Source organism: Geospiza fortis, unplaced genomic scaffold, assembly GCF_000277835.1.
Source record: "Geospiza fortis unplaced genomic scaffold, GeoFor_1.0 scaffold450, whole genome shotgun sequence".
Taxonomy (NCBI): Eukaryota; Metazoa; Chordata; class Aves; order Passeriformes; family Thraupidae; genus Geospiza; species Geospiza fortis.
The window spans coordinates 827,172-838,500 of record NW_005054416.1 but is presented as its reverse complement, the minus strand read 5'-3'; the positions used below and the strand labels follow the sequence as shown (position 1 = coordinate 838,500).

The 11,329-nt window shown below is 37.4% G+C and overlaps 1 protein-coding gene across 1 annotated transcript in view; it reads left to right on the top strand.

Annotated features, from left to right (window-relative positions):
• The window catches only part of MRVI1 (murine retrovirus integration site 1 homolog), a 60,555-nt gene that overhangs the window by 17,682 nt on the left and 31,544 nt on the right, over positions 1 to 11,329 (top strand). Inside the window, exons 3-4 of the mRNA XM_031061574.1 lie at positions 7,993 to 8,056; positions 11,043 to 11,120. The gene's annotated coding sequence lies outside the window, so the exon portion shown is untranslated. The remainder of the gene's footprint in view (positions 1 to 7,992; positions 8,057 to 11,042; positions 11,121 to 11,329) is intronic.

Genomic DNA, 11,329 nt, shown 5'->3' with positions numbered 1-11,329 from the left:
GTTCCCTGGTTTAAGCTCATCTCTTGCCTAGGGCCTCCCTGTGCGCAACACTGATTAAACCATTCCAAATGAGTGTGGGGCTTTTTTAGATGTTGATCAGATGAGATTGTGCATAAAGCTGGTACATTATTTTTTGGATCAGCTCCTGGATATAATCAGGAATGGAATGGTGTTGGCTAAATAATTTTATCAGGGAAAGATTTTGACAGAGGACATGAAGAACATTTTGCTGCATTTGGCTTGTGCTATTCCAGAAGAGCAGAGCTGTTGTTTTCCTCAAAGCTTTTTTCTGAACTGTCTTATTACCCAGAAAAATGTGGGGTTTTGGTACAGTATGTGCCAGTCAATGCATAAAAATTCCTTTCTTTTTCTGATAGTTTTGATTTTTATTATTAACTTTCCTAGTCCTAGGTTTTGAAAAACAGTAATTGAAAATGGCAGAAATAAGGTTAGTAAACTGTGTGTTCTCAGACTGTTGTATCTGGTAGCCTTCTGAAAGAAAATGAGAAGTTATTTTTCTTACCATGCTTTCTAGGAGATGCAAGCCAATAAGGATAATTTTCCAATTAGAGTGCAAATTGTAAAGGTCCTGAATCTAGAATTTTGACAAGCAGCCAAAATAGGCCTTATTTTCTTCCTGCTAAGAAGACTTTAAAAGTAAGAGGAATTCTGTACTTCATTCACTTAAATCATCAAAGGTTAGCTTTGGAAATGCTGACTTCAGTCTGGTCCATATGCAGAATACACCAGTGTGTGCTTAAAGTCAGGATGCTACAAGTAGATGGTTGAATTCTCCTTTGGGTTCTTGGGTTCTTAATACCTGGAAGATAAATAGAATGGTTGAAGTGCTTTTGAAGTGGATGGTATAAGAGAACATTCACTTCTTTACTTTTAAGAACACCTGAAAATGAAAGGTTGAATTGCTTTTAACAATTTTTTGCTGTTTGGCATTACCATGTGCTCCCAATCTTGAGAGTCTGTGGGTAGAGGCTTTGTATGATGTAGTGGAAAGGCAGCTCTAGAGCTGGCTTGGGGTGGTTTATTTGGGTTTTTTTGGTACTCGCAAGTCCCTCATTTTGGATTCTGATGGCATGCAGAACTTTGAGAACACAGGAAATGGGGACTTGCTTCTCTCTTCTCACAAACAACTGCTTGCTTTCATTTTCAGACCATCCTTTCTGCAAGTCAGCAAATCTGTTCTTTCTGAAGAGATGAAGCAGTGTGCTTTCTCCCTTCCCCCCACATTAAAATAAATTGCTCAGGTTACATTTTCCTGAAGCTACTACATCTGGATTTCAAATAAGGACAAAAAAGGGCAAATCATTTACCCTGTGATTTTGGCCATGGGTTCTTGATTGCAACCACTGGGAACTCTCCTTCTGGCCACATGTAGTTCAGGCCAAGTAGCTGATTTGGGGATCTAAGAGCAGGAGAGAACCATGACACTTCCTCAAGTCTGAGATGCAGCCAGAGATTACCTGAGAGAGGCTTGCAAGTGCTACCTGAGATTAAGTATCCCCTTGGGATGCTGGTATTTTCAAACCAGGGACAGGAGGCAGAGCATTACTTTTCTGTAACCAGATAAAGCATCTGTGTAGTCAGTCAGTTGTAATGGTGATATGATGCACTGCTCTACTAAAAATTTCAGTCAGAACTCAGCTGTTTTCACACTATGAAGTTCTTAGAGCAAGCAGTCCCAAACTGATGTACTTTTTATTTTAAAATTAATTTTTAGAAGTTGTGATAGGAAGAGGCAGCATATTTACAGCACAATTCAATTTATGTACTATGTAAAGGCTGCTTGCAAAAGGGTTCATCTCACAAAGTTCACCAGATGTTGCTTATGACTGAAGTTTAACTCAGTGCTTGGCCTGTATTATAAAATAGCCTTTTAAAGAATGCAAATTAATATTTTACTGTGGGAGATCTAAGAATAGCCATGTCATGAGCACACCTGGTGAAACAGTCTCTGTGCTAACAGTTAGTTTCTGTATGATGTGTGAATTTTGGAGGATTTATTTCACCTCTGTCTTAGTTACTATCATCCTGTCTATTGCAACACCTTCACAGCCCTCAAATTATTAAATCAAATATACTTTGTTGGTTTCACCCTGAAATTAATAACTGTCTCAATTAGCCCAATTAGCAAAAGAGAGACTGAGGAATTTGTTGCTGATTCAGCATGTGCCTCATTGGAGGGTCATCCAATCCAATTCTTTGCTAACTTGGCCAGTAAAATGCACATAGAATATCTTTGCTAAATGCATCAGTAACAAGGTGATCTTTCTGTCTCTGAGTGTTGTGGGCCTTAGCTTTTAAATATCAGTTTTTAAAAAAACTGAACCGAAAATCAACCAAGATCAGGCTTCATCCAAGCTACTGAAAGCCTGCCTTTACATAGTACTTAAGTTGAATTGTGCTGTAAATATGCTGCCTCTTCCTATCACACCTTCTAAAAATTAAATTTAAATGAAAAATTGCATAAGTTTAGGAATGCTTACTATAAGAACTTCATAGTGTGAAAATAACACCGTGTGACCACATCTTGGGTTCTAGTCAGAGTATTAATAATGTCTCAGAAGCACAGTCAGTAGCAAGGAATAACACAGCCCTCAGAAATCTGTAAATTATTCAGCAATACAGGCAAAAAAAGTGTGTTTGCAGAATATTGTATTGCATTAATAGCTCTTTTGAGGAAAAAAGAGCTTTTGGCTCCAATTTTGCCTTGACATCACACCTGAATGAGACACTGAGGACTTCTTCCCTCACCCCACCTCTTTGGAAAATACTAAAATTGAACAGTCATCTTTTGCATTATTAATCTATTATTGTTGTTGTTGTTGCTTTTGTTGTTGCTGCTGTTGTTATACCTGTTTTTAGAGCTAGATATTGATAAGAGAAATTAGTGTTGCTGCTGCCCTCAAAATTGTCTGTTTCTAGGAAAAAAGCTTAAAATGTGGCATTACAAAATATTACTGCTTTTTCACACTTCTGTATTGTATGCTGGCAGGAAGGAAGAGGTGATATGATGAGCTTTGTTTTTTCACAGACAGCTAGGCCTGCAAGTTTCATGTGTACTCTAGAAATAAAATTGGACTGTTCCTAGCAAAAGCAACAATTTTTGTGACCTAATATACAGCATCCTCAGATCCAAGCTGGGACATTGAATCCTGGATGAGTTAACTACGAGGTCTGTAGAAAAAAAGTAAGCAGTCAAAATCCACACAATGGCTGTTTATTTGAATAAGTTGATAGTGAAGATATTCCAGTCCTGGTGTACAGCAGTACTTGAAAAAACATTCAGCGGACTAAGATCCATAATTCTTTTCTCATAAAAAGGAAGTGAACCACCTTCACGCTCTTTTGGCACGTGTTCATTTTTGCAATGCAAAAATAGATGTCCATGTATCACTAAAGTAAGCAAATGTCAATCTGATTGTGTCCAGCAAGGATAAAATGGGAATAAAATGCTTGTTTTACTGCTTTGCCCTTTATCTATGCAAGATAGAAAGCCAAGTATAATCTCCCTACTTGAAAGCCCACAATTGCATTTGAGATCGCAAAGAAAGCTATTTATTGCTGGTTTGTTCAACCAAGTTTGCCCTCTGGGATTACCCTTTGTGATTGGGAAAGAAAGAATTTAGTTTAATTTCTTCATTTGGAAAATTTTTTGCTTGACTAGCAACAAGACTCCTGGGTCACTAAGCAATAGTGTTCTGTCCTAATTGCCTTCAACTTATTTATGTTTCTAAGTCAGGCCGTTGGTAGTAGTTTTTTCCAAATTATGCAAAGTTGATATCCTGCTGCCCTGCAAAGTAGAATAATTTGTAGAATGTTTCTATGTAGAAATTGCTTTCAAGCATTTTACTTAATATAGAAACCTTAAGGTTTTTCTTTAAAAAGTATGAATTGACATCAAGGAACACTGATTATTTTTTTCCCCCTAATCTTAGCTGTCTCCCTTCCACACAAACTTATTTGTTCTATTTTACATTGACTAAGAATATAGATAAGTGGCAATTTGAGAAAATATCAACTCAATCTCCCAACTCTGCCTACACCATAGACAAAAATAAATGTGTAACTAGAATGTGATGTATAATACATGCAGTTCAGACAGCAGAAACATATCTAGGTTTCTCCAAATCTGTGAGAAGGAGTAGAAGAAAGAAACCCAAGTGACTCTGTGTGACTGAGTGTGTGATGCTCATTTAGGCAAAAGCATGTTGGGTGGTATTATCATCTCCTGGTATTCTGAATAGTGCAATTTCTGTTGGGAGATTGATCAGTGCACAGGTCCTGCATCAGAGGGATCCTTCAACACCACACAACAAGACTGGCACTGCCTCCTAAACAATTCTGCTTTTAAATAGAAAGTTGTCTAGGAGGAGGAAGAGAGCAACATTTTTACTCACATATCGTTTCAACTTTTTTTGATTTATCCTGTTTTAAGTTCACTGCCTTTATATTGTAATGGACTTTTTTCCAGGTACTTCCTAGCTCTGGGTTTGTTTTGAACTGCCCTCCTGAATGACACCAAGTGTACTGCTCTCCCACTCTTACCTTCACACTTTCTTAGATGCTGTTCCTTATGCTAGAAACCCTTATTCTCCATCCCAAATATCCTCCCACTCTATATTCACATTCTTCCCTTAAACTGCATTTCCTCAAAGTCTATAAAAAATAATCTGTAAGTTAAGAACTATAGCAACTACGCATTGAGATCTGACAGTGTTCTGATCATCAAATTTGCTACTGTTGGCTGAATCCTTTAACTTATGCATAATACTGAATAAATCAGAGATTCGTACTTCCTTAATATCACATGTACCATCTTTATATATATATATATTGAAATTATTTTTAAGTACCTCAAAGTTCATCCCAACTGGTTTCCTAGAGGCCACCTGCCTGAGTAGTGCTTTTTGTTGTCTTCTTGTTTTTCCAGCTGAAAGCCCACTGATGGGGGAAAAAATAGGGCAGTAAGACATCCTTCTCATAAGAGAACTGAGTCCAGTATCTTAGGTAGAGACTTAACCAGATAAAATTGCCATTTTGGAGTTCTGTCTCAAGAATATTTGTTCAAAGAAAAGCCCCAGAATGAATACAAACTGTAAGTGAAGCAGAACATATTTTTTTCTGAACTTGTATGCAATTCTTAAAACCATTTGGTTTCATAGGGAAGTTGTGCTGCTTATAACCTCATTTCCTTATGTTCTCATTAGTGCTAGATAAAAAACCCTTGAAAAGAAAAAAATTGCATCCAAACCAGAGTAATTTATAAAAGTTTGATTCATGCAACATTGACTCCTACTTGCCTCTTAAGAAAAAAAAAAGTGGAATTGGGAAATTTTCAGGCTGTCTAAAATAGGCTTTCCTTAAAAGAAATACCTTTTTTTAAAAATCTGGGTCTACTCATCTAAAAAGCTAGTGAAACACTGCTCCTCAGTGTTTCTAAAATACGTACATTCTTCATCTGTTTGCTGATTGTCTGCAGCATAAAAATCAGTCTAGAATTCTTGCAAGACAAAAAAAGTCATTGTAAGCCACTCCAAAGATGCTTTGCTGCAAGAGAAATAAATCTAAACACTGACTGCTAACAAAACAGAAACTGTAAAAACATTACTAAAACAAATAAAGTTGACATTTTACAGAAAGAAAAGTGCTATTTTTGATCACAGTTATGATTTTTTAGTAAGATTTAAATTTCCATTTAGCTATGTTAAAATGTTTGTCTGTGAGAGAAATAGGTCCAATTGCTTTTTCTCTTAATGCATCAAGGAAAAGCTAAAGCTGGGACCAGAATGGATCCTCTAGGAGTTAAGTGCAGAACTCCCAGAATAAATTTTCCATTAAACCCTTTGGAATTAGTTTTCAGATTTCCTTAAACTCTGATGCAAATTTTGGTACATAATCAAACCAAATGCCTTGTTGTAAGTATTGGAATTATTGATAATGGAACAGCATCACCTTTCACCCCCAAACCTTTTGGTTTTCAGTCTTAACAGTGTCGTAAGTACCCATTATTGGAGATATTCTCTCAGGATGCCTGTCAGGCTGGACATGCATCAAAACATTTTACTTTCTGTCTGATCTAACTTTTCCTTTCTCTCATTCAAGCAGGTTATTGAAAGCCATCAAGTTTTATGTGTTCTTGAGCTATGAGGAAAGCAGGAAGCAGAAAAGGAGATTCTTTCCTGTCATGCTGCTCTGTAAATCAAGTCCTACATGTGTAGCTTGTAGTTCCAAGGAAGTCTGTAGCCATTGAGTTTGAGGGGAGTTTTTTAGAAATTGTGTTTTCCTTCAGCTTTCTCCAGTTTCTTCCTTTAAGATATTTTTGTGACAGAATTCTTCACATTTAACCCTTGTCTCTGAAGCTGCAACCTGAAAGTGTTCTGATTGTTAAGAAATTTTACTGAAGTCACTCAGGAATCCCAATACTCAGGAATTAGTCTCAGAATGAGAACAGATCCTTTGAATTCACACAGTGGTTGCATGTGCACTGCATGCCTCAGTGGACGTGTTCTGTATCCTAAAAGCAGAAACACCACTTTGTCTTCCAGGTTTTACCTTGAGCAGTTGTATGGATGTTAGTGTGGCTGGAACTCATTAAGGTTATCACAGAGGTGCCTTATTTTTGTCCTGGGGCTATGGCTCTGTGGTTTGGTAAATTGGCTGAAGCTGCATCTACAGGATCTTAATATTTTGCAAACTTGAGTATTTAACATGAAAAACCACTATTTTGTCATAAAAATGAGATGCAGTAGGAAACTACTAGTCAATTTTTTCCCTGTGTTGCAGACAATAAAGAAAATGTCTTCCAGTTTCCATGTAGGACCTTTTGTCACAAAGGGCAAGAATGTACATGAGTCAGCTTCAGTTGCAGGATTCTTTTTCCTTTTCCCAGTGAATGTTCCTATTATACAAAGATCTTGGAGTCCTAATCCGAAATTTCAAAGTGTTTCTACAAAGATATTCTGCATCTGTTTTTAGGGGGTTTGTTTCTTTTGTTGTGTTGTGGTTTTGGGTTTTTAAAATTTTAGGAGATAGTTAATGTATGCCAACAAACTGTGTATCTTAAGCTATAATCATGCTTTGTGTTTGAAAACACTTTTTTGGTACAAACGTAAGAAAAACACCCTGTTTTGTTCAGACTTTGAAGGAAGTTTGCTGGACCATAAGTACTTCAAAGCTGCAAAACCTAATTCAAAATGTTATGGGAATTCCATGTATTTTTACAGCTATGCAAAAAGGTACCTTTTAAATTTGGTAATGTTTTACAACCACTGTACAGGACAACAAAGAAAAAAGTTGCAAAAAGCCACTCAGAATTGTGCAGTTCAGCTGCTGCACCATGAGGAAGCAGCTCCTGTTTTGCCAAATGAGACTTGACCACAGGCAGCATGATGTCAAGAAATATTAATAAAATGCTTTCTTAAGTGGTTATTTCTGCTCTTTTTTGTGTCCCCTCGTTAAGATGTGACAGAGCATTTGGGGTCAGCTGCCCAGCTATCAGTGGGGATGGAATAAAGCACCTTTCTCTGAGCCCTTGCTGACATGGACTCAGCCATGACTCAGCCAGGGGAAATTAACTGATTATACTTAACTTTCTCTGCTATGGTAAAACAAGTTGCAGAGAGAACACACTGAAAGCCAAGGGCCTCTAAATACTTTTCCCTTTTATGGAATAGAGCTCCCAGAATCTCCATTTCCTGGAGATTGTACTCAAGCCTACACAGTGGTAAAAGAAAGTTCTCTGCATTCACTGATCTGTATCTGACTACAAATTTGAGCTCAGGGTATAATTTTTTTCCTAACTATTTTAAGCAGTAAGTTTATAATAACAGACCAAAATGTTAAAAGCACTCCATCCTCTCTTATTTCTTTTTCTTACTTTTTTTCTTTAGATTGTCTCCTCTTAGTGTGGGAATGAGCAGAATTTTGTGAACTGGATAGGTAACTTGTTTGTGTTTTTTTAAACTCATTTTGTAGGTGCACAAGGCTCGTGCATACTGAAATTGTAGATCTTCACCCATATCCATTCTGCCTGTGACATGTGAGTTAATCTCTACAAGTATTTAATTTTAAAAGATAATTTTGAAGCTTTTGTCATTTCTGAAATAATTGAGTTTTGGGGGAGATCATTTACTTTGATAAAAAACTAAAATAATCTAATTACATCCTTTGATAAGATAGAGGCAGGCCCAACAGAGCTTGATCAATGAAGAAAAAAAAAGAAATAAAATACCAATAAGAGGATCTTGAAATTATCTCTGCCTAGGAGGCTAGTATGTGTTCATGCACCTTAACTGTTTTCAAAGTGCAGGTGTATTTTTAAGCTCTCTTTTTACTGTCTTCAGGGCCAATAATTACAGGTGTTTCAGTTGGTCCCTCACTGAATTGCACATATTGTTAACATAATTTCTTTCTTTGACTGAAACACGTTTGTTCTTGTGGAAAGGGGACAAAGCTGGCAAAGCTAATGGTAGCATGATTCCAAAGGCTGTTCAGCTGGCAGGTGAGCCAGGCTTAGATGCAGGCCCAGTCAAGCTCTACACATTCTAGCTCAGGGTTCAGTAAGGCTGTCAACTGGGTTTGTAAATAGAAGTGTGAATTTCTGTAAGCTCCAAGGCTGCACTCTGCCCTAATGCTCTGCTGAAAAAAAACAAGTACCTTCTAGTGACATAAATTTTCCAAGGACATTTCTTTATCTTCTATCTACATTTTTGAGATGCAGATAAGCTCCTCTAATTCTTGTAGAGGTTCTCACAAAGCCCTCTGTTTCTGTGAATATTGACTCCTTGTGACACTTACTGGGGCTGTTTTCATTGCCCAGCTAAAGGGGTATAAGGTCACTTCACCAGTGATGGAAGAACATTTATTCACAAATATTTAGGCTTCCATCTTTTCTAAACCTTTGCCTTTCATACCAGTAGAGAAGGCAATAACTGATTGGAAAATGGCAGAACTCATTGCAGAGCATGTATATCCACTTGCATTTACAATGTATGATATTTGTGCTTGGTAAGCATCATAGTCTTTAAAAAATATGGGCTACTGAATTTAAGAACACTGCACAGGTTAAAATTAAGCTTTTAGACTGAAAGTTAATTATTTTGGAGTTCTAAATCATATAGTTTATTAATTGACCCACATCCTTATACTGAAATACCAAAATGCAGTACCCCTCATTTTGGCAGTGTAGTGGACTGCAGCAATGCAGTTAAGGTGTGCAAAGATGGTGTTTGATTCAAGAAGCCTAAGAATATGAATAATTAGGTGTAAGCTTTCACTGCTCCAATACAGTCTTCAGCCCTGGGGTTTTCTGGACTGGTACTAGGAAAAACTGGAAAGTCAGAAGAAGAAATTTTCCTACCGATCAGCAGAGAGATTTGAAGCTTATTCCTATTTGCAAGTTATCTCTGTAAGGAAATTGGAGTAGGGTTCTAATTGTGTCAGAGACAGCCTGAACTCAGTCCACTCCAAATCTGGGGGTTGTTAAGGTGGCATAAATTCATCTTTCTACCCTCTGTTTTCCCTTGGCTGTACTTTCTGTGCTGCATCTCTAGGACAACACAGCTTGGGATTTGTCCCTTTCTATTCTTAGACAAGCCTGTTGATTTATTTCTTTTTCTTTTAAAGTTTTTTTTGCTTTTTAAATCTGAAAAATGAACTGAAACTTGATGTGCTTAGTAGCTCTTTCTTGTTTCAAGATAAGTTGCATTTCTCTAAGTTTAGTATGCACTAAGTATTCCGTTTAGACTGGGAATAAACCACTTTGGTGCAGTAGCTTCTACAATTCCATGTAGGACTGCAAGCATGCTTTGGCCATGACTTGAAACATTCCTGATTTTTCAGGCCCGGCATTGGGTTGAATGTATCAGAACCATAATAAATTCATGAGGGAAACACTAAGAGGGAGTAGATAAATAGCCAGATTTCTATTTTCTCTCTCTCTTTTTTTTTTTTTTCCTAATTTGAATTTGAGTTCTTGCAAACTCTGAGATTGTGTAGGATGGCAGGATTTTGTTACAGAGACGAAAAGTAAGTCTGTGTCCCTTTTGTAGTTACCTTGTTTCCATCTCAGTTTCATGTGTTGCTAATAGTTGGCGACTTGGTTTGATACCAAAGAACTTAATTGTTGAAACATACAGCTGTTCAGTATGTGTCTAATCTGTGGATTTATTAAAATATACATAATCATAAATATGTCTTTTTCATCCTATTACGGACTTTATTGTCTTGCCTTAATAGCCATTTTAAAAGATTTTGTTCATAGAAAGTTTACTCTTATTTGAAGTCAGAGGTGGGTAAAATCATGATACAAACATAAACTACCACATTTGTAGAGTTAGAAAATCACCTGTAACAAGTACATGTCTAGAAAAGCTTGAAACATGCTGTCCCTACAGCATGCACTAATCTGAAAAATCTTTATGCCCACTGTTCAAAAAGAGTCTGTATCTTGGTCTTCATAATCATGTCACATGTGCTGCATCTTTTTCAGAGCTGTTATTGAGGAACTGCAATGATATAATTACTTTTTCTTGAACACACCAATACTTGTGTAGGATCATTTTTACAATCTATTCATTCTGCATTGTCATGTGAGATGGCCTTGTATTCCTCTTCTAGTGAAAGAGAAAATTAAGTCTCCAACATAATGTGAAATGAACATAATAAAAGCATGGGTCTTAGCTGCTTCTGTAGTCCAAAGTTTTCACACATTCTGTAGGTTTTACAACACAGATTTTCTTCTGTGAGAGCTGAGGTGAAGCACTTGTCACTACTGAGGCTGCTTCAGTGTTTCTTGTGAATGGTTTTGCCTCTTTTTGCTTTAATTTTAAAGCAGCAGATGTATTTTGACAAATGAAATTGGCAACCTCAATAAACCAGCATGTTCCCGAAGACATTTCTTTGCCCACCCCTGAAATGGAAAGGAAAACTGTAGCAGGTTCCTTTCCAAAGCAGTAGGCAGCGGTTCCTGGTGGAGACACAGTGTGGGCGCCAGGTGGCCTCAGCTGTGTGTGTGTGACCTGCAGGCACCGCCGGGGAGTGCAGTGATGCATTCATGAGGACGCTGATGAGGACAGCTCTCTGATTCCTGGGCAGGTGTCACAGTAAGTATTGCAACCCATCCGCTGCCACTCCAAGGACTGATTTGCACTTTGCCCTGCTGACCCTCAGACTTTGGTGCAGGCTTTCATGCTGATGTTACCCTTGTGAATGCATTGCCTCCCCTTGATACTAATAATAAGAATTTTCTCCACCTAATAGGCAGTGATTTTTTTTTTTTCCTTCTTTGGGCATTTCTGCTGTTTTGCTTTAA